Consider the following 27,934-nt stretch of genomic DNA (forward strand, 5'->3'; position numbering starts at 1 on the left):
TTGTATATGCAGGAATATAATCTGGCACCCACACTGGGAGCTGTGTTGAGTCAGCAAGGCAAGCAAGAGTCAAAAATAGTTAAAATCTTATTTTTGTCACAGCATTTAGCAACTGTTTATGAGTATCTGTCATGGCAGAGCAAACCTGCAAAGTCAGACTAGGATTTCTCAGAATAAAGATGCAATTTGATTGTGGCAATGTGTTTTAAACCTCAAGTCAAAAGTTCCCAGCTCACGACATCCCAGAGTTCTTCACGTTTTAATACACTTTTTGATTTTATCATCTGATAGTAATTTGTCAGGTAAGCAGTGATCATAACAGAAACCACTGGTCTGGGAAGACAAGGATCTCCCTCCAGCACTCTAATTAATGGAGCATGCAGTGAATGCTCGGAGCCAGCCTGGGGACCGGGAGCAGGGTGCACAGTCCTTGTGCTTCCCCGTGCACCTTCAGCTGGCAGCAACCAGAGATGTTATTTAGCAACCCTAAGCAAGTCTGACACAAATCATGGGTGATGGTAGAAGGAAGGACCCAGGGCCTCTTGCCTGCAGAGATGCCCACGCTCCCTGAGATGAGATGAGCACTGCCTGCTCTTGCCACAAGGGCCACTCAGGAGCAGATTTTCCCCATATCCCAGCACTCAGAATATCTTGCCTTTACAGCCTGGCAAGACTCACTGTCCAAACTCAGATCCACCCGAAACTGCACACCCTGGGTGCTGCCTGTACATACATTTGTCTCTGCATGGCTCCACTCCTTTTGAAGAAAGATGAGACTTTGTATTTTCAGCTTCATCTACTTTCCATTCTCCCACCACACTCTGAATCTGAGAGCATGCAAGCTGATCACAGTGTTGTACAAGGCTAAGCCTTTGATTACAGAGTTAAAAACATGGAAAAATGCAAATACGATGACACAAAGCAAATTACTGCCCAGAGTGCTTTCTGTGAGACATCCCAGCCTGTAGCTCTAGCAACCACACACCTCCTGGACACTGCCTGCAGGAGCAGGATCCTCGGCTATCTCCTCACTTTTCCCATCACAGCTCTTTCATCCATTTTCTTCCTTTGTGTGGCTCGTGTTGGCATTTGATGAAAGTGTGCAAGGGACTTTTTCTTCCCCACTCAGGTGTCCCTGCCCCCGCAGACCTCCCGACTTCTCTGTTGAGTTCACTTGATCGAGCTTAAAACACCTTGTTGCTTGCTGTCTGGAGGTGCCAGCTTCAGGGTGAACTGGCCTGCTCTTGTGTCTCTGCTGGCCCTGAATTAATTAGGATCACACTATTTAGTAACTCTCAAGGAGCCTGCATTGCTCTCAATACACCTGCAGTTTCCTTCACAGGTCTTATCTGCACTCAAGCAACAATATGAAGTGCAGCTACACCAGCTAGGAGCCTTTTTTTAAAAAAAACTTCCCTACCTCCTTCTTTTGAACTTAGCAGGTTCAAAATTGAGGATCTGGGGATATTCTCGAGGCTTTTGAGCAATTAGGCCATGCACCAGCTTTGCAGTGCTCCTAGGCAGCCCAGCACCAACAGCAGAGAGAAGCCAACAGGGGCCACAGCTCCCCATGGTTTGCTGTTGTTGCCATCCAGTGCCAAAACTTGTCTGTTTGTATGAGAGTGAAAGGAAATCCAAGAACCAGGGCCAAGACAAATCAAGCCTGGAAGCAACAGCTCACAAATAGCAAACTCTTCAAAAGGCCTGAGACATGTTTTCAGTTCTGCTTTAACACACAGGACCCACTGACACTGGACAGCCCAGTAGCTCAGGCTGAGAAAAGTTGGAGGAAGGACCTGGGGTTGGACAGGGTTGAACCAGGTGGGGGTGTGCCTATGGATGTCACAGGCTCTCCTGGAGTTGTTTGTTGAAAGAATTTGCAAACGACTGTAATTGATTAAGAAATGAGGTGATTATGCAATCTGTTAATTAGAGAGAAAGGGGTTATTAATCCACCAGACAGGTCCAGCAAAATCCCTCTCAAAGCATCAGGGGAGATGCTGTGGGGAAGAAGAAAGGCTGCACAAATGGCTGCGGTGGCATCCAGCAAGGCCACTCCTCTCTGGGGCCAAGAAGCTCTGGGACTCCTTCAATCCTGCCTCCAGGACCAAGTGCCACGTGCAGGAGCATGCGGTGCATGCTGTGATAAACAGGCCACACCTGGTTGCCAGCTGTGTTTGCTGCACCCCGGATTAAAATGATTTGGCCTCTGATTTTGTGCAGACATCCTCTGGAGACACCTTTTGCGAGATCCATCTCACTATGGGAAGACTATGTTAGCTGAGGGTTCCTTTACAATTCATAGCGGAGACAACTCATCTGCTGGACCTGTTAAGACTGGGGTTCAGTCTGATATTAAGAACTCATGAGGTGTCTTCACCAGTCACTGAGGTTTATGGGCAGGCTGAAGGTGCCAGCTTCGGGGTGAACTGACCTGCTCTTGTGTCTCTGCTGGCTCTGAATTAAACAGCTTTCCCACAGCAGCCTCTGAAGCCTGGACACCAGCTGATGGGAGACACCCACCCTGACCCCTTGATCACAAACTGAATCTGAACCCAGACATTGCAGGAGAGGAAAGCACCTGCCCCACTTCCCAACCTGTGCCTCTCCTACCCTTTTGTCCTGCACAGACCCTAAGATACATCGTTGACAGCAAAGCTCCTGTCCGCACCACAGGGCACAAGCTCAGAGCAGAGGCACAAGCCAACCGTTGCCTTCTCTCAAGTCTTTTGGACATTTGGCACCCCTCATTTGGCCAACCTCTCCAGACAGAAGCAGAGATGCTAGAGCCCCACATGCCCCAGCCCACCTGCGTGCAGACGGGGTGTCCCCCATCACTCCCTCTGCCTGAAGGACTTTCTATCCAAGGGTCACAAAGCCCTGTCCACTCACAGGGACCAAATGGAAAACCCAACGCACTGTGGGGATACACTGAGTGCACAAGGCATCTCCAAGTCTTGGCACGTCTTGGCTGTAAGAAGCATTGGAGCATTATCCCCCTTTTGGCCAGAGCCATGCAAGCTGCAGAGCACAGGCAGATTACCCGGTCCCAGGCCTCTCCGGTTAATCTGTGCTCAGTTTCTTTATCCTGCCTGTCTATATATAACCTCCCTCCCGGACACCCTCAACCACCGGTGGGGGGGGCACACAGCTAGGGGTGTGAGGGCAGGGCAGACATGCAGTGAGCACCTCAGTGGCAGCTCAGGGCCAGGCCTGGCATCCTTAGGGTGTGTGGACGTGCTGGGGGGCAGGAAGCAGCCCCACATGCCCCGTCACACAAAGAGGGACCACGGTCTCCTCTGCACTCAGGCACCAGGCTGTTTTGAGCAGGGCTGGGTGGTCTTGCATGCAACCATGGCCAAGCTGGACTCAACATTTGGGACAGCCTTAGACCAGGCTGGAGGTGAGATGAGAGATGCAGAGAACATGGGAATGAGGGCTGGGTCACTTTCACATGTAGGAGTAAGATATCAATACAAAGAAGGGATTTGCCTTTCTATGAACAATCTGGGATCACCGTTCCGGATAGAAATGGAGGAGGTGAAGACATGGCAGAGGGAAGTGGTGGGACCTGTCCCATCATGGAACCGGTGGACAGGACAGAGGGGCTGCACTGGGCAGAGCCGCACAGAAGGTGGGATGGAGGAGCCACTGGCAGGGACGTGCCTCCAGGCTGGCGCAGCAGCCTATGACACAGTGTCTGGTGCAGACCAGTTTGCATCCCTGCGACCCGCTAAAAACCTCGCACTCACCAGAGACATCATGTCACGCACTGCCACTGCGTGGACATGACCCTGTGGGGCTGCTGAGCCTGCTGAGAAACAGCTGGAGAAAAGCCACCACTCACAGGGTGCTTTCTGTTGGAGAAGAAAGAGGAGAAATCCCAGTTCTCCGTGTTGTCAGGATGGTATTTTAGGAAATTCCATTTCACCCTCACGGATGTGTTGTCTATTTAAATATTGATCCTGCTCCCTTGCATGTGCTCTGTACCCACTTAGGCTTGCCATTTTTCAGCTTGCTCCTCTGGTGGAGCTGAGACAATATGCTCCAGTCTTACATCTTGATTTGCTTAAAAAAACCACTACAGTGTCTCTTCCCCCGAATTTGTCAGGAATTTGTCTGCACTGCACAGCCTGGGAGCACACTGTCCTGTGGGGTCCATCACATCCTGATGGAGACTGATGGGAAAGACAAGATCCCTTGTCACAGCCCTGCAACAGAGCCCGGTGGCAGCAGGACCACCAAATCCTGGGGGGTTTGCACCAGAATTCTTGCAGAGGTTGTGCCACTGATTTAAATGAATTTCCAAAATCCAGATAGCACCAGGTGGGTTGGCTGTGCCCATTCTCACAGCTGCAAGCAAAGAAAGTCAAAACTACCCTCAGAACAGGGGTAATCACTCAAAACACAGAAAACAGCCCAAAACTCAAAAACCAACAAAAATATTAGCATTCGGATTCTCTGGAAAACAAAATGTTGGAGTTTTCTCTACAAGAATCATTTCCTGGATTAACTTTCTGTTGTGAGCAGGCATCTCCCCTCAAACAATAACAAAATTTATGGGTATCAAATTAAAAAGAAAATAACCTTGCAAATACTCTTGCAAAAAATTCCTGTCCACTCAAATCTACATTTTTGCCTTTGGTTAAATAAAAAATTTGCCAAGAGGAAACAACTCAGGTTTACAAATGGTTTGTAAAAACTGTGCTTGTTGCAGTGATTTAACTAAAAGCCATTTCACATGAGGAATTCACACTCCACCCTCAGAAATATTTTACTTTTATTCTTTATCACTTCTTTCTTCTCAGCTTGAAATGCCAAGACCATCCACCCTGATGGGATGCAATTGGCCTTTGTATTAAGGTAAACTTGAACAAAATCCTATTTAGCTTATGTTCAGGGACAATCAGAGCTTCTAATGCCATGGGCTTATTTCAGGGGGATTTGTGCAGTTTGACACAGATAGGAGTTCATTTGAGCCACCAGAAATATGTCAATTAGAACCAGACAAACAGTGAAACAGCTGGAGCTCCCGACTCCTGCCCCCGTGCATCTGCTATGAGACAAACTAGTGTGTGCATGGGACACACAGACCCTGCTCCTGTGGGAGTTCGCTTGTCCCAGACTCCTCTGGGGTGAAGAAGGCTGGAAGGAACATGAAGAGCTCTGGCAGGAGGGGTCAGGAGAGGCAAGTCTACACCAGGGAGGAGAAAATAGAACAGGGGATGGAAGAAAACCAGGAGGACAAGTATAACCAGGACTTCTGCACCAGCAGCTGAGCCTTGCAAGTGCACAGCAAGCACCAAACCCAGAGATTTATTAGAAATAACAAGGAAACCAGTGGCTGTGTTGGCTGCTCACTGCCCCAGCAGTGTTGGGTGTACTTTGCTGGTGAGTCTGCTCCCAGAAAAGCCTGGCAGAGAAGTCTGCTCCCTGCAAATCAATGTGTACAGGCTCTGCCCTGAGTCTGACGGCTCCCAAACCTGCACAGCAGGTGCTGAGCGTCTTCAAGTGCTCTCTACCAGTGTCACAGGCTAGGCAAAGAGGACTGGATCATCACCTAGTTCCAGAGATGAAGACCTGTCCTGGCCATCCCATCCCAGAGCATCTGACCCAGTAATTCCTGGTCATGGCTGCAGGGTTTTGATAAGCTACTGATGATCTTATAAAGACACACCTCAAATCACCATTAAGATGCAGTGGAGATGAATATGGGTCAGCGGTGGTTCACCATAACTCAAAAACCTTACAGAAATTGGAGGGCAAATGAGTAAGCTGAACTCTCCAGCTCAGATAAACCAGAGAACTCGTCTCCAGTAATGAGCGCTCTGCTGCCCAGGGTGGTGCTACTGGAGATCCCTGGGCTGGAGGCTAAACCAGGCTGTCCCTAATCTGGACACTGAGGATGGAGTGCACCCTTGAGCTCAGAACACACCACTGGCCTCTGGCCGGGCCCTGTCTCTGCTTTTGTCTGCAATGGGAAGCAAAGTGCATGTGCGTGCCATTAATTTCTTGCTCTCTGCAGGAGGAGACAATGGTCACCACCAGTGCAAAGAGGCACTGCAGCAGCAGTGGGTGCAGGATGGATCAATGAGCTACATGGTTCCAGGGGATGGGCAGTGGGGTTTCTATCACAGCCAGATTCTGGGAGAGGACATCGCAGGACCATCTGGTGCCTGCCTTCACAGCCAGCACAAGGGAAAATCTGAACGGGGCTTTCAGCATCGCTGTAAATACACCACTATGTGCAGCACAGGGGGGATGCAAGCCCTTCCATATCAAGTGCTCTGGAAACAGCTCTGCCCCCTCAGAGAAAGGGACAGGACAGCCAGGAAAGGAAATCTGTGTCCAACTGCTGCACCAGACCCCCTCAGTACCAGGCCACGTCACTGCGTCCTCCCCACAGTCATCCCCTTCCCTCAATGGTGGCTGGAGAAAGGGGAGGGACGGTGATTTCCTATAGTGTGCCCCTTTTCCCTGCCTTTCAAGCAGTCCCCCACCACCAACCGCCTCCACTGATGCAACCAGGCAGAGCTGGACGTAGGTCACCCCCTCTGCTGCTTGTGCCATGTGACATAAATGGCTTTGCTGACCCTAATGTTTTGGAGCTTATAGTTCATGATCCAGGCATTCCCAGGACAGCCATCCTGCTCAGCTTCTTGCCGGCAAAATTAAGTTAGAAATTCAACCTGGGAGCTCAGAGAGCAAAATACAGTCCTGTCTTCCCTCCATGACCAGGGTTGAGCAAGGTGAGTGTGTGCCCCAACCCTCTCTTGAAAGCACTGACTCTGCTTCCTCCCTTGCTTCTCAGGAAGCAGGAAAGTCACACACTGACCTATGAGCAAGTGCTTCGTGAGGGTTAAGCAAGAGGCGCTGGCGGCGTCTGTCTGGGAGCCAGCAGGTAAGACAAGAATTTCCCCTGTACATGCCTTACACCTTGGAGTGGAGGGAGCCACAGTGTTGCAACACCTCCTACAATCTCAGAAGACGCATTAAAGAAGTTCACAGGATGGAAGCACTTCTTCTAGGCCTGTTGCATAATCCAGATAAGTAGATAAGCCTGTAATATTTGCACAACACTGTGTCCCTTCATTGGCCTTGTTACTGGTCTCGCTTTGCAGGGCTTAATTCGGGGGATCTGATGGATTGAGGACACCTTTCAGTTCATCTATTCCCTGGGAGGTGGCTATGACCCAACTCTAGTGTTGTGCTTTGCAAATCTGTCCCAAAGACAATTTGGAAATGGCACTATGACACCTGTGGAAAGTACCTGGGCAGGTTCTCATGGAAGGACTGTGGCAGTGCAAAGCCACCATGGGAAGAGAATCGTGACCTGCCAGAGATTAAATAACCTTTGCACAAACACACAGATATATACAGCTTGGGCACATTCCTGATCAGCATTTATGTGACTCAAAGTGCACAGGATGTGGGCATTGTGTAGTGGCAGGACTCAGGTGTAAGGGAAACAGATGGGACAGATGAATGCATTGACTGAGTGCAGGCATGGTCCAGAGTCTGCTAGGAACTGTCCTTCTTTGGCAACTCCCCTCTCTGGGATTGGTGGCATCACCCTGTACTTTCCTTTGGGCTGTGGGTGCAGGGAGGATCCAGCCAGAAGGTTCCAGGGATCTGCCCTGAGCAGATGGGCACAGAGTAGAGGAATCAACACTACTCTAGGCACCTGCAGAGCCCTACGCTGAGCTGACAATCAGGGAACAGTGTTGTGCTGAAAGCTGGCCTTCCCTCCAGGAGCCTTCTGCAAGTCCCACAGCTCACACCAAAAGGGACCTGGGTGTCAGAGCAGGAGGTTCAGGACTCAGCGTGATGCTGCTCATAGCTGCCCTAGCCCCACATGTTGTGCACGAACCTGAACTAACAGACTAGGGGGCAGAGAGGATTGGATGCAGGAACTTTTTGCCCCAAGGACCCCAGTCTGGTTCCAGGTCGCACCAGGCAGATCTTCACCTGCCAGGGGAATGCAAACCTCTTCCCTGTTTCTCTGTTTAGATACCTTGTCCTTTGGTGTAGGTGCCTTCAGGGATCTGCAGCATTTCTAAATTGCTGCAGAGCCTCAGGAGAGACCACATTTCTCCTCACACTCTTCAAAGACATACAGATGTCCTATGCCTGTGGCTATTCAGAGGCCATCAGTCCCAGCCCCACTCTCACACCACGGGGAAGATCCCAGAGCTTGCTGTGGTCCAAGTCCTCCGGTCAGCCCATGGTATTTTTGCGATGAAGTTTCTCTCTAACTCCAGGGTTGCTTTGACAGCCCTTTGGCAATGTCCATTCAGAAATCCCTCCTGGGGTGCTCACAGTCACTGTGTGGAAATTTTGCAGGGAAAATATGCATCCCTCGTGGGAACACAGGGTCAGGAGATACAGGACAGGACGAGATGAGCCAGCCGGTCTGCACCTCAGAGACCTGCTCTCTGGGTGACTCACTGCTGTGCTATTTATACCAGCACTGAGGGGAGGGCAGGGACACCTGGCCCAGGGGAAGGGTTTTCCATGCTCTGCTCCCTGCCCTGACAGGGATGGGGACCATATGACTGACCATAAAGCCACCTCTCCTGCCCCTTCCTTCTACATCTTAATCATGAAGCATCCCTTCTACTTGCCCTGTTCCACACCTCAACCTCATCCACCCACCATGGGCACACTCCAGAGAGATTTTTTGTCCTCTTCACTCAGCCTGGGGCAGCACCTGCAGGAGTCTGCAGAGATGGAGAAAGAAGCCACGGCAGCCTGACCCATTTCTCTTAACAAGGGAAGGAAGCAAAACAGAGCTGCCTTGTAGTGTGGGTATAGACAGCTCTCCCATCTTTCCCAAATTCTCTTCCTGGGGGAGTGCCAAGCAAAGACTGACCAGGGAAGAAGGGAAGGAATTGGCATAAGTGATGGTAAAAGACTTTCCACTCATTACTTTTCCTTCTTGGTAAGGATTGCAGTGCAATTGCAAGATTGCAAAATCCATGCCTGGGATTATTTTAAAATGCTAATTTTGGATTTCCAATCTTGAGCTGGCCAGAGGGCCACGCTGAAATAACAAAAGACCATTTGTTTTCTGAGGGGGAAACAAAGAAGCTTGTTTGTTTTCTTTCAACATCAGAAAGTCAGGCCTTATATATCTTACTAGATGAATTTTTGGATGGAGAAGAGCAGGTGGTTTTGTAGCGTCAGATGTACCAGGAAAACATAGTCCCATTGCTTCAGTTGTGTCAAAATGGTTAAACATGTCAGTCATTCTTGATTTTTTTCATTCAATGATTAAATAAACAGCAGGGAGAAAAGGTTTGTCCTTTAAGTTTCAGTGCTCATCAGTGAGGGTCAGATGAAGCTCATTTTCTGCATGTGGGACCTCTAACAAGTCCTACAGGAAAACCAAGAAATGTCAGACATGACCTTCCTGGCAAACCAAATGTGAAAAACAAGGAAGCCACACAAGGCAGGCTGTTTTAAGGAAGAAAAAAAAGGGCACAGCCCTTTTATTTTTCCTCAGCAGATCCTCTCTGAGGTCATTGTACTATTATAAACTACATCTCAGTTTGACTGATAACAGAGTTTAGTACTGGTGCTCTGCAGCATTCATCTTGTGTGGGTCTAAATTCATTCAGAGGAGGAGCAGAGCCTTGGAGAAAGAGTGATGAACCTGTGGTTGGCTGTGGTCAGCTGTCGTGGGTCTGTGAGCATTTAATCACAGCCTCCTGGTCCTAGCCCTATCCAGACCCAAAAGACAGGGTGTCCCTGGAAAACCCTGGGAGCTGGACCCAGAAAAAAAAGCCCAACTCTACGCTCAAAGGAGCCAGATGGTTTTTATTGCTCTCCTTCACAAGGGTGGAGTTTCCAACCAACAAGCACAGAGGGGTGCAAAAAATATGTGTCCTGGTAACTGTTCACATTGTCTTCCCTCTTGGTTATATTCCTTTTTTAAGCCCCTCCAACGTGTTGAGGTGGTTTATGGTTTAAAGGTTTTCCTATCTGCTAATGCAAGTTGTGGGAGTCCCATCCCAGGAAAAAAAAAAAAGCCAGAAGGGCCTGAGTCACCCAAACAAACCACAAAACACAGCCAAGAGAGGATAAGCACAGAGGTTATCTAGTGCAAGAGTCTCCAAAGTTGATGTCTGCATCTCAGGAGCTGCTTGAAGTCCTACGGTCTCAAGAGAGTAACGGGGTTTATGCACTGTTGGCCAGGCTGAAAAGAGGTATCTGGCTTGGAAGAGATGAGGATGTGCTGGACTCCCTGTCCATAAAGGCCAGTGTGGGTAGGCCCACACAACCTCAGAGAGATCCTCACTTTGCCAAATGAACCTCACACCCTTGTGTGACCTGCACTCAGCTTTCACTGCCAGGATGCAGGGTGGCCATGCTCTGCCTCTGCCTGCATTGCCACAGTTGCCTTCATTTGCCCTCCTGATTTATACAGGCGTTGGTCACATTTTCTTCAGTTTCTGCTATTTAGTAAAAACATCTGTGAGGACTGAACATGAGACTCCTCCAGCTGGAGATGTTGTGATGGACACGCAGTGGTAAAATTCACATCACCATGGTGAACTCAGCCCAAGGGGAACAGAAACCTGTAACAGGGGCATCATGGGCCTTTTCACCACAGAAGGGTTTGGATCCTCAATGGCAAACGGGCAACAGCGTCCTGCTTGCTCCCCAGGATGATCAGATACAATAAATAAATGATCAAATAGAAGGAAAAGCTGCAATACACAAGACAAGGCAGAAACAATGGGGCTCTGAGACCCAGTAGCCAATACCAAGGGTTATTCTCAGACCCACAGGGGAAGCTGCATGCCTTCCTTCTGGAAACATGGCCATATTTTTCAGCAGTAGCCAACACATCATAAGCCAAGCCAAGACTGGAGGGTAATATAGTCATAGCTCCTGTATGGCCACAGGAGTCACTGGGAGCCGCCCAGCATCATTTTCACTCATGTCACATTGCAGAGTGAAGAGTTAAATTCTCTCCCTCAGTAAGAGCAGAGGCAGCTCCCAGTCACCACCATCTGCTCTCATTCACACTTGAGCTTTGCGCGGGCACCATTCAGTTCTCCATTTATTCCCTTTGACAAAACCAGAACTGCTGAGGTCATGTATAATGAAGGAGAAGAATGGTTGAGCCGTTCCCAGTATGCACAGGAAGCTGGGCTGGCTGGGAGCTCACAGGGAGGGGAAACATCTGGTCACAGGAGAGGGTCCTTTCCCCTGTGCAGCCAGGAGGGTGCCGTCTCCTGGGAAATGTCTCACTTAACTGCAAGTGGCCACTGGGATCATCCAGAAAATAGTTGTACGCAGAGCAGCCCTGCCTACGTATCTGAGTCCCCATGCAAGCAGGAGTGTTTATACCCAGCGAACATCCTCTGTTTGCAGCGCATCAGTCTCTCCCCAACAGACTTCTGCTCTTGCTCCAGACCAGCAGCTACGCTCTGTAGTTTAGCAATCAATCCCATCACAAACGACAATAATCCGGGAGCAGGCCCAAGAAGCCGCAGGAGTCTGTCTGTACCAAACCTGGCCAGAAGTTGCCCAGCTGAAATGTGTTGTTGTAAACGGGCGTGAACAGAAATTGCAACTGCTGGAGGGAAACAACCCAAGCCCCATTCAAAATAAAAGGGGGATCCATTGTCCTAAAAAACTAAACTGTTCTACAGTTTAAAAATCGCTTTTCATTTAGACATTTCTGGCAATTTATACCTCAAAAGGTTTTTTTTTTAAAAGGTTGGAAGAGGATAAAGTATTTGCAAATTATTCAACTTAAATATTTAGATTAATTCAAACTAAATATTTTTTAATGGCCTCTTCCACGAAATTTTCAACAATTTGTTCTAATTCAAGCAGGAAATGGTTTCAGATACTCATAAACTCATGGGATGGGAAGTGAGATCTAGTGAAAATCAGCTGGTAATTGCTCGTCTAAATCACTTGGCAAGCACTCGTGAAAAAACAAGTCACCCAAAGAGAATCAAAATGGGAAAAGCATACCAATTAATTTAGCTAGCTCTGGTCTGCAGAGGCCAGAGGCTTTAATGAGTCACAGGCCTTTGCAAGAGGGTGTTTTCTTCCTTGTCTCCCATTTTTGGCTCATGCAAATACAGTTTGTGCATCTCTCCCCTGCCTAGAGTTTGTTTTCTGGAAGTCCTGGCTGTGCAAGAAGCTGCAGCTCCGTGGTGCCAGTTCCTTCTCCTCTCGCTTAGACGTCTGGCACGCTGCAGACCAGAAGGAGCTCTTAGATGAGGTGGTGGCACCAAGGACAGGTAAAGTTTAGAGAGCTGAAGCACACAAACAGGAAGCAATGGGGGCAGGGAAAATTCATGCTGCTGCTTTTCCTCCCATGTCTCATCGGGCCGCACTGGTGGGGCAGAGGGAAGTGTCGGTGGTCTGGTTGGAGCCAGGAGACCCCTCGCTGAAGGTCCGTGTTGCTGGCATCCCCTGCTGCCCCAGCGTCCTGCCCATCCTGTTGGTTCCATATAATTTTCCTTGCATCCTCCTTACTGGCCCCTCCCATTGTGTTTTCCATTTGCCAAAGCCACCAGCAGCCTGCAATCCTTTCCACACTCATTTCATAGGTCAGAGGTGAATTGCTTCTTAGGAAAAACAGGCCAATGCAACACACTGGGAGCAACATTTCCAAGATATCCCGGAAACCCTGTTAACTTCCCTGCACCCAGTGAAGAAATTCCCCTGGCAACATTACCCGATACTCTCAAATACCGTGACTATTGCCCTGTTTTCGATATTCCTTGCAGGGTAACTCTGTCCTGACTGCTGGGACCCCTCCAACTCTGTGCTGACTGTGTTTGCAACGCAGATATTCCATCAGCACAGCTGTCCCCGGAGGCAGTGTCTGTGCCAGGCAGGCAAAGCAGCTCACTAGGTGCCCTTGTCTAAATTCAAACAAAGCGGTGGGTGCTGGGGTCTCCAGCTACAGCCTGTCAGTTCCTGCACAGAAGGTTTCATTCCCCACCTCCGTGCTGGAGCTCCACAGTGAGATTTTGTACAGCCCCAGGTACTGACCCAGCAGAAAGGAGGCATCAGCCAGCCGGAGCTGGACAACGTAGCTTTACACCACGATGCTGAGCAGTTAACAACTCTGACGCTGACCGAGACCCGCATCTCTCATATCCTCTCATTCTAAGTAAAATAAACTACAGCGAGAGCTTAAAAGGCATCTGACAGCATCTCCAGGTAAGAAAGCTAGACCAGAGGTGGGATTGTGGCTGAGAGCGGTGAAGATGTGCAGAGCCCAGAGAAGTTTGTTCCTGTGCACCTCCTGGTTTCAGTATTTTTCAGTTAGTTCTGGCAGCAGAGGGTATGAAACTGTAGAGACATCTGAGCACTGCATTCCACGTAAAAATGAAACTAATAAACCATATGTTTTTAAAAAGAGGGTAATAACAGCAGGTGAAAACAAAATAGCTCCCTTGAGGCTGAGGAGCCGATCTTGCAACACTGACACCCAAGGAGACCAGAGATGCTGGCTGGCATCCAGCAACCCCCATTTTGGGGCATGCAGACCTGAATGACAAGCTCTTTGGGCCCCAACACAGCATCCAGCATGAAGTGATCCCAGGTCATTCCCAGCTGGTTGGTGCTCACCAAGTCTTGCAAGGAGAGGCAGTAGGCTGTGCCTTACCCACCACTGTCACCTCACATAGCCTGGTCTGGTGATCTGCTACTGACCAGGAGCACCGGTGATTCTTTAGACCACTTCTGGATGAAGATGTAGTCCTTTCTATCACTGACAGCACAAGGCCATAGGTGTAAAATATCTGCATTTTTCATCATCCTTGCTGGGACAGACTGTCCCAGATGATCACAGTCTCCCACGCTGCACTGGCTGATGGGATGGGTTTGATATGGTCCTTTCCTTTCTCTGCACTGGGTAGGGAACATCTGCCATGCCAGCAAAGGAAGTGCTCAGCTCTTCTGTGCAGGTAAACCTCAGGACTGCACAGTGAGAAGGAAAGGAGAAGATCAAGCCAGGCAGTGGCTCCACATAATTTTTCTGTATCTCTGCAAGTCACTAATAGACAGAGAGGAGCATCACCAGCAAGTGGCCAGCATAGGAGAAACTGCTCCACCGAAGAGTATCCAGTTACAGGGAGGCAGGAGTCAAATCAGGCAGCTCAGAGCAGAACACACAGAGCGTAAGACAGTATAAGACAAACAAGACAAGATCAAGCCCTGCACTTGGAAACAGCTGCAGGCACCACAGCAGATGACATTGCTTTGCAAGAGTTTGCAACTGTCAATGGAGCATGCATGGCACAAAGGAAATGCCAGCAGCACCCTCAGTGCACAGACACCCCTGGGAGCAGCTGGCCTGGGCGCTGGGGGAGGTGAATGCCCTGTTGGGTGGAGAGCAGAGACCCTCATGTTTGAGGTGGATTTGGATGCTGGAGCCAAGTGGCTCCAGAACCCGTGACAGCAGCACTGGAAGAGGAGCTGGGGCAGAAGGCGTCTGTGTGACGCAGCTGATTAGAAAAGATAAGGCTTGTATTGGTACCAAGGAAACCCATGGCAAAGCACCCCTCAGTCAGGGACAAGCTAGGGACAAGCACTTCAGGATGTTGTCCATGGAATGGGGAAGATTCCAGCAGTTATGGAAGGACAATAAAGCAATCGTCCATACCACACTTGGGATAAAAAAAACTGGATTTCAAACAACTCCAGGAACTCATCAGGATTCATCTCCCCACTGCTGGCAGAAAGGGACAGCCTGGCTCAGTGCACCAGCAGTCCTGCTGGTGATGCTACATCTCCTGCTGGCTTTGCCCTTTCCTCTACTTGAAGCATTGCATATAACTTGAAAGATTAAATAAATGCATAATAAAGGGAAGATTTTGGTCACAGGGAGAGGACTGTGGGGGCACAGCTGGTACCAAGTATTTTTCCGTGCCTGGTGCGTCACTGCAAGTTGGGCCAGGTGCACTTAGAAAAACAGAGCCCATGTTTGTGCACTCTTAAGACTGTTACTGAGCTGTGTTGAGGACGCAGCAGGAAATTGAAACTTTTTGTGATGCGGAGGCTACTAATGTAATTCACTTTTTATCTAGTTAATAACATCAGAGCCTGGCCAGGGACTCCAGGCAGGTCCAGGTTAAACAACCCAAACTGCAATATCCATATCATGAATACAACATTTGCTAATCCCAAGGCAGCAAAAGGTGCAGAGAGGTGGCACATGGATGAGAGCTTTCTCAGACTGAAGAGGGCATGGGGGTGCCTTGGACCACAGGGAGATGCAGCCAGTCACCCCAGGAGCCTGAGAGCCTGGCAGTGGGGACAAATCAAAAGGGTGAAGCAGGGGAGCTCCCTGCAAGCCCCCAGCCTGCAGCACCCCAACAGTGAGAGCAGACTGATGCTACAGGTGGATGGGCCTGGTGAAGCATCCCCACAGCACACCACAGCCAGCAGACTAGTACCTAACACCAGCCAAGTGCTAGAAGAGAGACAGTGTGCTCTGGCTTACCTACGCATGCGCATAGTTTTATTACAGGAAGCCATGGTCAGCTGAAACTGGCCACAAACCATTTAATTTATATGCCCACAGGGTTTTGGTTAATGCCTCTAACCTGGGCACTCAGGGGAAAATGCCTCCACTGCAAAACCCTTTGTAATTTATCATGCTTCCTTGAGATGCTAGAAGATGTGGCTGTGATTTGTGGCTGCACAGATCCAGTCCAGCACTAGGCAGACAAAGCTGACACTGGAAGGCTTGGTAAGGTAAAGGCCAGACTGCTCTGTGCCTGCGTGCATACGTTTAAAGTTTGCAAAGCCGTTTGGATTTAGCTGTATCTGTACTAATCCCTGGTGCAACCTGATTGCATCTGAGGTAAGTATCCAAACTCGGTCTACCAGGAGTCAGACTTCAGCAGCACAGGAGCTGTCACCTGCTAGTGTTTTCATCTAAAGAAACAAAAATACAAACGATCACAATTAGAAATGACCCTGGAGGTCACTGGGGAATGCAAAAATTCCAGTTGCAGCACAAAGCTCAAAGCAAGATCATTTTAGGAGAGGAGGTGGTTTTTATTTTTGACAAAGGGGATTCAACTCACACTCGGTCCCTCCCGGTTTTCTTTCTTTCATGATCACATACAAGCACCAAGATGTGGGTGCCTAAGCAGCCTGGTCAGGACTTGTGGTGACATAGGAAAGGGTCAGCAGCTCCAAATGCCTCACCACAGCTCCTGGATTCTTCTCAGAAAGTGCCTGTGCACTGGATCTCAGGCACGCCTCTCCTACCCTTTAGGAAGAGACAGTGGTTGTGATCTTTTGTCTCTTCACCCCATCCTGCCTCCTGACTCATTAGGAGGGTGCTGATAGGCTGGTTGGGCTCCTTTCTGGGTGTAATCTCCTTTCTTTTAGGCTGTCCTTTGTTTTACTGCTCCAGGTGTCTTGAGAAGTTGCATGGATTGCTCTGCTCATGATGACCTGCTGATCTGCTAGATCAGCACATGCCATTCTTTTAACCCTTCTTCTCTCTGTTTCTCCTGCTTGCTTTCACATACAGACATCCCCATTCAGGTCAGTTTTAAGTTTCTGTTACAAGTCTTCACAGTCAGAGCTGAACTCCAAATTGCTGACACAAGGTTACAAAAATCCCTAAAAGCACAGCAGGCTGGGTTTCTCATTGCATTGCTTAGCACACAAACAACCACAACAACTCTTCCCTCTTACCAGTCCCTTGGAAAGCCTCAGCATCAGCATTAAAAGCTGAATTTAGCCATTCATGCTCTCTGCAGAATGATGGAGGTCATCAAGATGGTATATCATAAAACTGTCTTGTTTGCCATGACATTCCCTTTGAAATCACTCCTTGCTCCAGTTCAGTAGATTCCTGAAAAGGTTCCACATTCTCTTTGTTATATTGTGTTGGGACCCCACAGCTTTTAAACTTGATCTCCTTCATGTTTTAGTTGGATTCATATATGGACAGAGAAGATCTGGTTTGTCTAAAGAGATTTGACACAAATCCTAGACCAGGAAAGGCTCTGCAAGCTCATAATATACAGTCTATTGATTAGCTGAGGTCTCTTCCTGTGTGACACCTCCTCTCCCATCTGATATCCATGTTTGGGATCATTCCAGTCTCTCCCAGCCAAGCTCCCAAGGGCTTCTACATACAAGGCCAAAAGCAGAAGACCCAGGTGGATCGATGAGCATCAATCATTTGTCATGGTGCAGTTGCAGAGCTTCAGGTAACCACCCAGCCTCATGGGGAAGCACTTCCAAAAATGACCAACAAAAGGTGAAGCTGTGAAGAAAGGAGAGAGAGACCAGAACAGGTTTGGGGAAACCAAGATTTCCAGTGCGCCACAGAGGAATCTGAAGACAGTCCATGGGTCCTACAGGAAATCCAGCAGGATTCATCAGTGCAAGTTCACAATCACTCAGCATCACCCAGACACCCCACCTGGAAGTGCCCTGTGTGCTTTAGTCCGCCCTCTTGGCCTGAACCCTTGAGGATCCCCAGATCCCAGAAGGAGCCAGGCTGTTCCAGGCTGGGGGGTGAAAGGGGGAGTCACATTGGGAACTGCACACACAGGAGCTCACAGCCTGTCCCAAATATCCCAGACCAGGATGAGAAGGAATGCAGTGCCCAACGTGGCCAAGCAGTTTTATCAGCTGTCCTGTGGCAAGGTGCTAGAAGAGGATGGGTAGGAGCACTACCAGAGGAAGGGTGTTCACCGGGGAGAGAGATGGGAAGGGGCCATGAGGAAGGAGCTGTCTCACAGGATGCACTGTGAGAATGAGGCTCAGGGAGGGGCAGCACGTTCCTCCCACTCCATTTTTTTAAGAGCAGAAGAGAAACAACTGTCAGTGGCACAACTTGGGATGCCTCATGCAGAAGAGCAAAGAGCAGCTGAGAGCTGCAGAGCAGGCACCACGGGGCTGGCACATAGGTCAGGGGGGCTTGGATCTTCTTTTCTCCTTGTGAGTGGAGACACGGGACCCCTAACTCCAGGGGAAGCTGGAGGGTGGCCAGGGCTGGTGTCCCCAAACTAGCAAAGGAGATATTTAAAGCCAAGTGCCCCTTTGAACCTGACCTGGCACAGTGCTCTTGTAGCACAGCCAAGTCACCTCTCCCTGCCATTGACCGCTGCTGCTCACAAAGCCACCGAGTGCCTGAGTAGCTCCCACACCTACAGACTGAGACCAAGCTGCCAGAGCTGGCCCAGCAAGCCAGGCCAGGTTGCAAATCCACAGCTGATAGGAGGAGCCCTGAGCAGATGGGACAGCATTCCCGGGCTGTACCAAGAGACTCTGGCACCATTCATGAGCTGTTCTCAGAGGGATTATGCTTGCAAATGAACTCAGCCATCAGGGACTCCTGAAACAGCCGTGGTGCACTCAAGGAACCATCCCCTGCTCCACTCTCACCACTCGCAGTCTCTGAAGGGGCTACCAGAGTCAGGGAGATCCCACCCTGGCCTCAGCTGCCCCAGCTACAACCCTGTGAAGGGTCTCACAGGTAGAGGTCTCTTTCGCCACCAAAGAGCTCTTTGCCTCACACCAGATGCTCACGCAGCTCCTTGCAAGAGTAATCATCTCAATCTTCTTTTTTTCTTTTTTCTTTTCTTTTAATAAAAGATTTTCCTCTTCCACTTAGAAGTTCTGCTCTCACAGACCTCAGAGAAATGATTCTCATTCTTATCTGCAGGCATGAGCTGATAGCAGATGAACTCTGGCAGCTCTTCCAGGAGGGTGTGTGCAAGGTGATTTCAGCCATAAAGCCATCGTGGGTGGGGTGTGATTTTTTTTTTTACTCTCCTCATTCTCCACTTAGTTGCACTGATTTCCAGAGTCCCTGTGCCCCCATGGGTTTACACCTCCTGAGGGAGATACAGCTAAAAAGGCGACTGCCCAGCTGCCTGTGCAGGAGGGGTGTTCTCTGCAGGGTGGAACCAGTGACTTGCTCTAACCCCAGACAGGCAGCTCAGGATGATACTGCAATTTTTCTCACACTCCCTGGGCGTTGTGCTTGATCCTCTGGCCTGCTGGGAGGACGAGGGCTGGGAACCCACCATCCCAGTGATGTGGGAGATCCCGGCTGGAGGTGCAGGGCAAGCTGTGCATTTCACGGTGCTGTCAGCGAGCAGAGCAGGACAATGCAAGGGGAGGGAAAGAAGCCGCTAAACAGCCCTTTTGGTGAGAGAGGGGTTAAAGGACGGGCTGTGCTGAGCTGCAGGAGGGAGCCGGGGCTGTTTTCAGCAGTTGAAGTTAGAGCAGGGCCATGGCCGCCTGGACACCCCCTCTCCTCTGGCAGGAGGATGCCTTTGTGCACAGTTTATGCATAATAGATCCTCCGAGGAAAGAGATACTCTGTCTTTGCTCCAAATACAATTTCAATTAGATGAATAGCAGCATAATCCCATAGAAGTGCTCAGCTGGGAACTGACCATGTGAGAGGCAAGCAAGCCCTCCCCCAGCAGAGCAGTGAAAGGGGATCCCCCCTCCCCAACCTGCCGGCAAGGAGGCCCCCAAACCCTCCAACAGGGACCATCTGCTCCACAGCAGCCCCTCCTCCCGCAGCCCCCAGCGAAGAAAGAGCAAGGGCTGCCAGTGCCTTCTGCAAACAAAGGCAGCGCTTCAAGGCTGGTGCTTTGAGCCCCCTGGGACAGAGGAAGAAGAGAGGGCGACAGCCCCAGAGGCTCCTGGGGAGTCCCCTGTGTTCCAGTCCTTTGGGCAGGCAGAGTTGGCAAGAATGCCCCAGGAGAAGATGGGGCAGCGAAGTGGGGAGAGCACATTATCCCCCTGCACCAGGTGATGCCACCACAGGGTAAGAGGAGAAAGGAAGGAGGGGACATCACTGGGGACTCATTCCAAACTCTTCTTCTCCCTTCTCCTCCTGCTCTGCTGCTGGTACATCCCAGGGCAGGGACCTGCTTCTCCTGTCATCCTGGCCAAAGGGCAGAGCTGCTCCACCATCTGCCAGTGATAAACACAGCAACAGTGCAAGTGGCAGGGCTGAGCTCTCTCTTCCCTCTGAACATCTCTGGGCTCTCAGAGAGAATTTCCTCTCACGCTAAAATTCTCAGACTCGTCCCTAGTGCCAGAGAGGCAATTTGGGGAAAGTCTTGAGAAACCTAGGTTGTGCAACTGGGAGTTTAAAGTGATTTTCAACCCACAAGGCAACTGACACTTTTGTCAGCAGCTATTACCAAAACCCTCCGGCTCCACAGTTACAGCAACCCTGCCCGAGCAGGAGTGCACCACGTTTGTAGGACATCACACACCGCTCCACAGCACACGTGCTTGGCACACAGGTATCAGATCACCAGATCCTTAGTTTGCAATGCCTTCCTCCACCCCTCCAAGCATTCAGAACAAATCCCCCCTGCCAGGGGCACCCTCCATCTCCCTGCCTTAGGACAGACTGGAGAGCAGCTATGCTGCTGCAGCACACGAAGGGGCATCATCCAGGCCAAGGGGCAGCTTGGCAAGCTCTGCAGGGCAGCAGCACGTCATTTTCTTGCTAAAGTCAACAGCTCTGAGCCTGAATACACACAGCTGGGCACAAAGTGACTAGAGATCACATCTGCTGAATAAGAAGGGGTCATTGTTATGCTTTGTCACCCGTTTCAGAGCAGATAGCACTTTAAAGCCATTTGGTTTTGCACTCTGAATAGTTAAAAAGGTCAGGCACTGAGCATGGGCAGTGGGGTGTTTTCCCAGTGCTGGAGCGTGATGTGAATATTCCCAGGTGCGAATATTTGTCTGAACATCCGCTGCCTTCCCAGTCCCACAGCACGGGAGGGGAGAGCTTTGATCTCTTCCACAGCTGAGACCCGGTGCACGTTGCGCTTTTGCTGTCCCCGCTAACCCTCGGACTCTGCAACTTGTTGCTGCGCGGGGCTAAAGTCAGCAACGCCACGAACAGAGCTGCCGGTACATGAGCTCCGGGGTACCCGAGGGCTCAGAGACAAGGCTCAGCCACAGCCTGACCCTGCGACCAATGCCTTAATTTACTGCTAATCTGAAATACAGCCAGAACATGCTAATGAAATGCCGGTTATTGGTTGCCAGTGAAAGGGTGCTGCTTTCTCCCGCTTTCTGTGTGCTGGATGCGTGCTGGAAGCGCTGCACACAAGAGGCACCCACAGCCAGGCAGGCATGCTCCCCACCACACTGCTCCCACAGTGCAATTACAAACCCAGACATAAATCATGGTTAACCTTTGCTCTCTCTCATATGTTTGTCCAGAGGCTACAGAAATATTGCACAAGACACGTGATAGCCAGAGAAACAAAAATAACTTTTATTAAACTGTCCCAGAGTGGGAGGGGAGGGGGAATTTTTGGAAAGTCAGTACTTTTCACAGTAAGGGAATACGTTTGGGAAAATAATGCAAACCAGGTATTCTTTTATCAGCAGTTAAAGGTATGTGTTAGGATCTCAAAAGGGACAGATACACACCCTCATGACTCACATACAGTAGGGCTTTGCGCTCTGACTCCGACTGACGTCTTGTTTGCTCTTCTCCAAACCAAAACAACTTGCTTTCCCATCAGCTCAGCCCTTTCCAGCTACCCTGACTTTAAAAGTCCTGCTAATTCCCTTTCTCTCCTCTCCCTCCACCACTGCTGCAAAACAAAGATGAACATGTCCTAATGCCTTGTTATTTCTGAATGACACAGGATTAATGAGGAGAGAAACCTGATTTTGCAAAACCAATTGAGGTTTGAATTGAAAAAAAAAAAACAAAAACAAAAACCAAACCAAAAACACCAACCAAAAAACCCAACACCTTGCTTGCCCAGTGCAGAACTGATTATGAGGTGTTTGCATCTACCTGCAGGTAGAGGTATCACCCAGCTGTAAGTGTATTTGTGCTAAAACTGGAGGCACAAATGCTGATAATATTGGGAAAGAAAATTCCTGTAGGCTGAAATGCATGAAAGCAGGCACCAGAAAAGATGGCAGAAAAGCCCAGTAAATATCCAGGCTGAGTTTCTGAAGGGGAATCATCTATACTGGAGCATGCAAATATAGCCTCATGCATCTTTTGTATTCACTTTCCACAAACCTGCGACTGAATGAGTTTTACTAGCACAAATGTTGAGGGAAAGTGAAGTTCAAAGCTGCATGCATGAGTAACCATGGAAACTGAATTTTAAATTTGCACATGCGAGTATTTGTATCCAAAGTACTTTGTAGGCTCGGCCAATGCGGGAAGAGGGACACCATCATGTCACAACTGGCCAATCGCAACTCAGAAACACAGCTTGAATTTCAAATATCACCTACTTACAGCAAACCTCCGTCCCGGAGCGGAGAAAAAAGAAATGTGAAAAAACCTGCCTCAAATTGCCATCTGCTCGTGAATATTCCACAATTAGCAGAGACGGATTCATTGGATACATTATTCATTGTGGATTATTCACCCAGATCTAACAGTGATAGTGCAGCGGGTATTTAAATATTGTGACGAGGACCCATGTCAGATATAGGTGGTGTATGTGACTGTCCCCATGTATGAATATGGATGTGCTCTCGTCCTGCAGGAATTTCTGGGAACAATAGTTGCGTGGTAAATACCTTGTCCTCTGCACCAACAGAAAACCTAGAATTCCGTGATAAACTACATTTTTTTTAAATCCCTTTTCCTGTTCATTTGTCCCCTGGCCCAACCCCTCCTTCCTCAGCTGGACTACTAATGCACCAAAATCAGCTGCCATTTTAGCAACAAAGGCACTTGCTGTTTCCCTTGCTGTGGTTTAAGTTATGGAAGAGGTTTGGTGAGACAATGTTTTTCCCATTTCCACCCCAGCCTTCCAGTGTGATCCACATTAGGTGATGAAAATAATAACAACAAAACAAAACCAAACCAAAACCTCCAAGTGCAATGCTGTGTTTGCAATCATGGTTTTCCCAGGAAATCTTCATAAGCTGCCTTAGAGCTTGCAGTGACCACAGCACAGATGGGTTTTAGGTTCAGGTTCAGCTTTCATGGCATGGAGCCAACCGTGGCAGATTGACCCTTGCACACCTGTGTGCCAAAGTCATGGCAAAACAGAGACACCCAAAAAACTCATCAACTGAAAGAAATGACCAACAGGCACACAAATACACAGCCTTGGGAGGGGAGCAGGTTTGGAGGGGTGCACACTCGGGTGTGAGGCTGGGGTATGATGGAGCCAATGCAACCAGGCTGTGCCAGGATTGCTTAAGCAGAAAAAACACGGAGACAAGGAAAAGGGAAAACTGATAAGGGAAAGGGGGGGGGGAAAAAAAACCCACCTGAATCTAATGAAAGAGTCCAAAGTAGCATAGGATGGGGTTATGCAACTTCAATTTGTCCAGTGGTGTTCACAGACAAACACTCCCCAGAAGCATCATGGACTTGTGCAAGTGAAGATTGTGAAATCCCAGTGCTGCTGCCAGCTGTTGCCCAACTCTGCCCAGCGCTGTACTGCAGAGGACAAGCCAGGATCCTACAAACGTGGCAGCCAGGCTCTGGGAGGATGTGCACAGAGACCTTCACAGTGAAATGTGGCTGGGCCGTGGTGTCTGCCAGGCAAGCTCTCCTGTAGCTGGGGTCTCATCAAAATAGTGCAACCATCAAGCAGCAAGATGTGGTCACGGATAGATAGGACAGCCTGTCTGTTTTTATTAGTAGCACCTCCCAGACTACTACTGATGCAGAGGTTAGGTGGCCTGGTCTCTGATGGGTCAGGGTCCATGCAGGAGGTCTACAGGTGTCATACACAGGCACAGAGGTGCTTATTTCCTTCTCTATTAGCAAAAAATTATCTCCTGATGAAATGGAAGAATGTGGGAAACTCCCATCAAAAAATGCTTGTAATGTCCAGGACCATGTGTGCTCAAAGCTCACAAGGAAACTGATCTTCCTTGGGGTGCACAGGAACACTGAGCCTAATTTCTTCGTCCCAAAGATTTTAGTCAGGGGGCAAATCTTGGGTCAATGCACAGACACCCAGTTCTAGGACCTTGGACAGCCTGATCTGATGAATCTTTGGATCTGCTGAACCCACACAGGCCAGACAAGGATCTTGAGAAGCTCTCCTGGAGGCAAGCTTGTAAAACCCATCTCCAGGAGCCAACATGCTATCTGGGAGCTCCCATGGGAGGACTGTTGGGACTGGGGTTTATTTAGACCTTCCTACATGGATTATTATGCTTGTTGACTGGAAGAGTAATTTCCAGCTGTAAGAGCAGCTTTGGCAGTGGGGTGATTGTTCCATGTCTGGAGCCTGTAAACCCATGGGGGTGTCTTCCCTCAGCTCTGCTCTGCAGGGTTTGACTCGGTGCAGGCTGCACAGATGCGCTCCCTTGCCACGCTCTGCAGGGATGGGATTGGGCAATTAAACAGTGATTTGGCAAATAGTTTATTTGCTAAAATATGTGATTTTCATTCTTTTAAAGTTCAGTATCGAGGTTTAACTTGCATAAAGTTGGTTGGAAAAGATTTTATTGTCTGGACTAGCACTGACAAAAGGCAAGGTACCTTCCTCTTTCACCCTCACATCTAGCAAGCCAGAGAACCAAGGTCAGGGGATTTGAGCCCCATTTCACTGGCACTTTTCTTCATTCTTCAACTACAAATCCCACATGGCAGGGCTTATTCATTCCACACAAGCATAGACAATAGCTACTGCATTAGTGAGCTTCAAACACAGAGCAGGACATACCCCACCTCCTGCCCTAGGAGGTATTTCTGCTCTTTCTCAGAACTGGATAAAGGGCATCAGTTGTATCTCATACACTTCCAGATGTTGCTTCTGTTGTCCCAGGCAAGTCAAAGCTCCAGAAGCCCTTTGGAAGGAGCCAGGACCAGAGAAGGATGTGATTTCAGTGCCAGTGCAGCATCAGACCCACCCCAGCGAGCCCTGGAGCATATCCAAGTCATGTCTCATGCCACACAAGCTGGTGCTCCTCATTTCCTACTGCACTGTCACTCAGTCCCTCAGCAGCCTGGAAAGAGCCACAGCCAAAGACAACTCACCTCTGGGACCAGATGAGGGGCACAGGCTGAGTCTGGAACTGAGACAAAGAGCCCTGGCGAGGGGTGATGAACATGCAGTGCATGAAGAGAAGCATCAGCTCCCCAAAGGGAACAAAGCTGCAGCTCCACATCTTGCCTGGTTCTGTTTCCTTTTCCTATCCAGTGTTCAGTCTTTTTCTCAGGTACAGGCAGGACCATGCACTTTTTTGCCTGGCCAGCCAGACAAAACACTGGAGGATCCAAAAACTGCTCTAACACGACCACAGTCTAGGAGAACATCTCCTCTAACCAGCAAGGGCAGAACCAGCTAATGAGACCCGTCATCCTTCACCATTATCCTCCTCTGGATAAGCGGTCAGGACTACAGCTAGAGTTGTAGCTCAACACATTTGAAACTGGGAAGGGAATAACACCATCTTTTTGTCCACCTCTTAGGCAAAATCTTCACGCATACCCACGAAGAGAAAGGGTTTGGGGGAAAACAGAATGAGGAGAAAACCAAGACATTCCAGAGGACTTAAAGGAAAATGAGGAAAGGGTGTGAGGGCTTCAGTCATGGGTTTCACCAAGTGCCAGCTGAACTGAAGTGACTTTCAAAGCAAATTTAGGCCATGCCAGAAGGTGGTCAGCAGTAAATTCCTGTCCACAGATTGAGACCTGTTCATCTCAATAAATTTCAGTGTAAATACAGTTGGGTCAAATAGAAATTCGTTGTTGGAATGTGTCAATTTAGATCATATTTTCTCTGGAAAAAAGTCAAAACTGATAATTTCATTTTTCCTTTCTCATTTCAGTGAGGTAAAAAGTTTCATTCGACCATGATTCAGTTCATTTAAACCTTCATAGCTAAATAACTTTTTGCACCAGAATAATATAAGTGCATCTGCATTAGGTATTTACCATGTAAATCTTGCTGAAATGAGCTGCCATTACCAAATTACTGCATTCTGCCTTCCACTTCATTTTACAACTACATTTTTCCTAGGTGACACCTTCCAATTTGTGTACTGATGTGAACTCACATGCATTTTCTTACAGTTGAAGCAGCCTCATTTGATAGGATCTATCCTTAAACCCCTCCAAAGTGTTCTTGGCGTTGGATTACTCGATGAGCATCCAGTTTGAGTGGCATTTGTGAGATTTATCCAGGGCTCGGTCCTTCCCCAGGAGTAACAAGGCAAAGACCCATAAAAAGACTTACCCTGAAGAAGCCATCCTGTTCCAGCCCAGACTGAACCAAACAGGTACACAAATCATGTTTAATATCCTCTGAACTTCCACGGTATTGAAAAACAGTCTATTAAAATCCATAACTGAGATCTGACTTCTTTAACTGACCTGGGAAGAAAGCCTTTTCAGCTCTGGCAAGTAAAGCGTTATTGCTGTCTTGCAGAAGGGTTCCTTGGATGCTCTTCCAGATCTTTTACAGGTGACTTGGAGTGAATGATGTGTTCTGTGCCTTGGTTTCCCCGTTTGTGAGACTACATTTTCCACAGAGGATGTCTGCAAACTCACTGGTGCTCATACAGTCCAGCAAAAACTCGTGGGAGGATATGCAAGGAGGTCACAGGAGCTCAGCACCACCGTGGGTTGTCATGGTGCAGGCTGCAAGCTCTGTGTACCAACCAACTTTGTTCTTTGCTCCTGGTTTGACCCATCCACACTGCATAGAGCATTTCTGGGCCAGTTCCTCTCAGGACTGTGCCCTGCAGGTAGTATGGATGAGACCAGCCCATCTTTCACAGAATTACAGACTAATCTATGTTGGAAAGGACCTTGAAGATTATCTAGTCCCACTGTTCACCTGGCACTGACAGTTCCCTGCTACAGCATATCCTTAAGCGCTAAGTCATCCAGAGTCTTAAACCCCTTCAGGGATGGGGACTCTACCACCTCCCTGGGCAGCCCATTCCAAGGCCCAACAACCCCTTCTGTAAAGAAATGCTTCCTAATATCTAGTCTAAACTTTCCCTGGTGCAACTTGAGGCCATTACCTCTTGTCCTGTCACTTACTACTCGGTTAGAGAGGCTCATCCCCAGCTCTCTGCACCCTCCTGTCAGGTGGTTGTAGAGGGCGATGAGGTCTCCCCTCAGCCTCCTCTTCTCCAGACTAAACAACCCCAGTTCCCTCAGCCGCTGCCCTTGAGTCCTGTCGCCATGCCCAGACCTCCACTATCTCAGAAACAACCCGACTTGTCTCCCCCAATCCTCACATGGACCTGCTGCAGGAATCGCTGTGACTGTCCTGTCCTGAGCACATGCTCTTTGATGCTGTCTTTTCACATGTGTCTGTACAGCACCTAGCACAACGACCTAGTAATTATAACAGAAGCTAAATTACTGCTAAAATTAGGTGCTTATTAACATCATAGCCTCTGGGCATCACCACAACACTTAATAATTCTGCAGTCTAAGAGTAACTCAAGACCCATCATAATCTTCATGAAAAACTGTCCTTAGGGAGAGAGTTTCTGTACAGAGCCTCAGTTTTCCATTAGGTCATATTTTACACATGGAAAAAAAAAAAAAACCAAACCAAACCTATTCAAATGCCTGAGGATTTCAATTCAGTTCAGTGATTTCAACTGCAAAATGAAGGTGTGCATATGTTGTCATCCCTGAACTCTACTTTTGTTTGTAAGCTTTGAGTCAGGTTTTGGGTGTTAAGGCTCTTGGACTCAGGATACCTCATGACCATGTAAAGGCCAGGGCAGGTCCCACACTGTCACCCCACACACCACTGCAATAAAATCAGCAGCACAGAGCCAAGGCCAAGCTGTGTTTTCTCCTGCCTGGTTCCCACAGTCACCCTCCTACAACCAGGAGTCCCAGTGAGGTCAGTTCCAACCTCAGGGTGAATTTAGTACCATGGCTGAAATGGAGCATGGCCAAAACTCAATTTGCTTCTGAAATCCACCCAGTTGATGGAGGTATTGGAGATGAAATATG

This window comes from Athene cunicularia (assembly GCF_003259725.1).
Source record: "Athene cunicularia isolate RWA chromosome 23 unlocalized genomic scaffold, athCun1 chr23_part1, whole genome shotgun sequence".
NCBI lineage: Eukaryota > Metazoa > Chordata > Aves > Strigiformes > Strigidae > Athene > Athene cunicularia.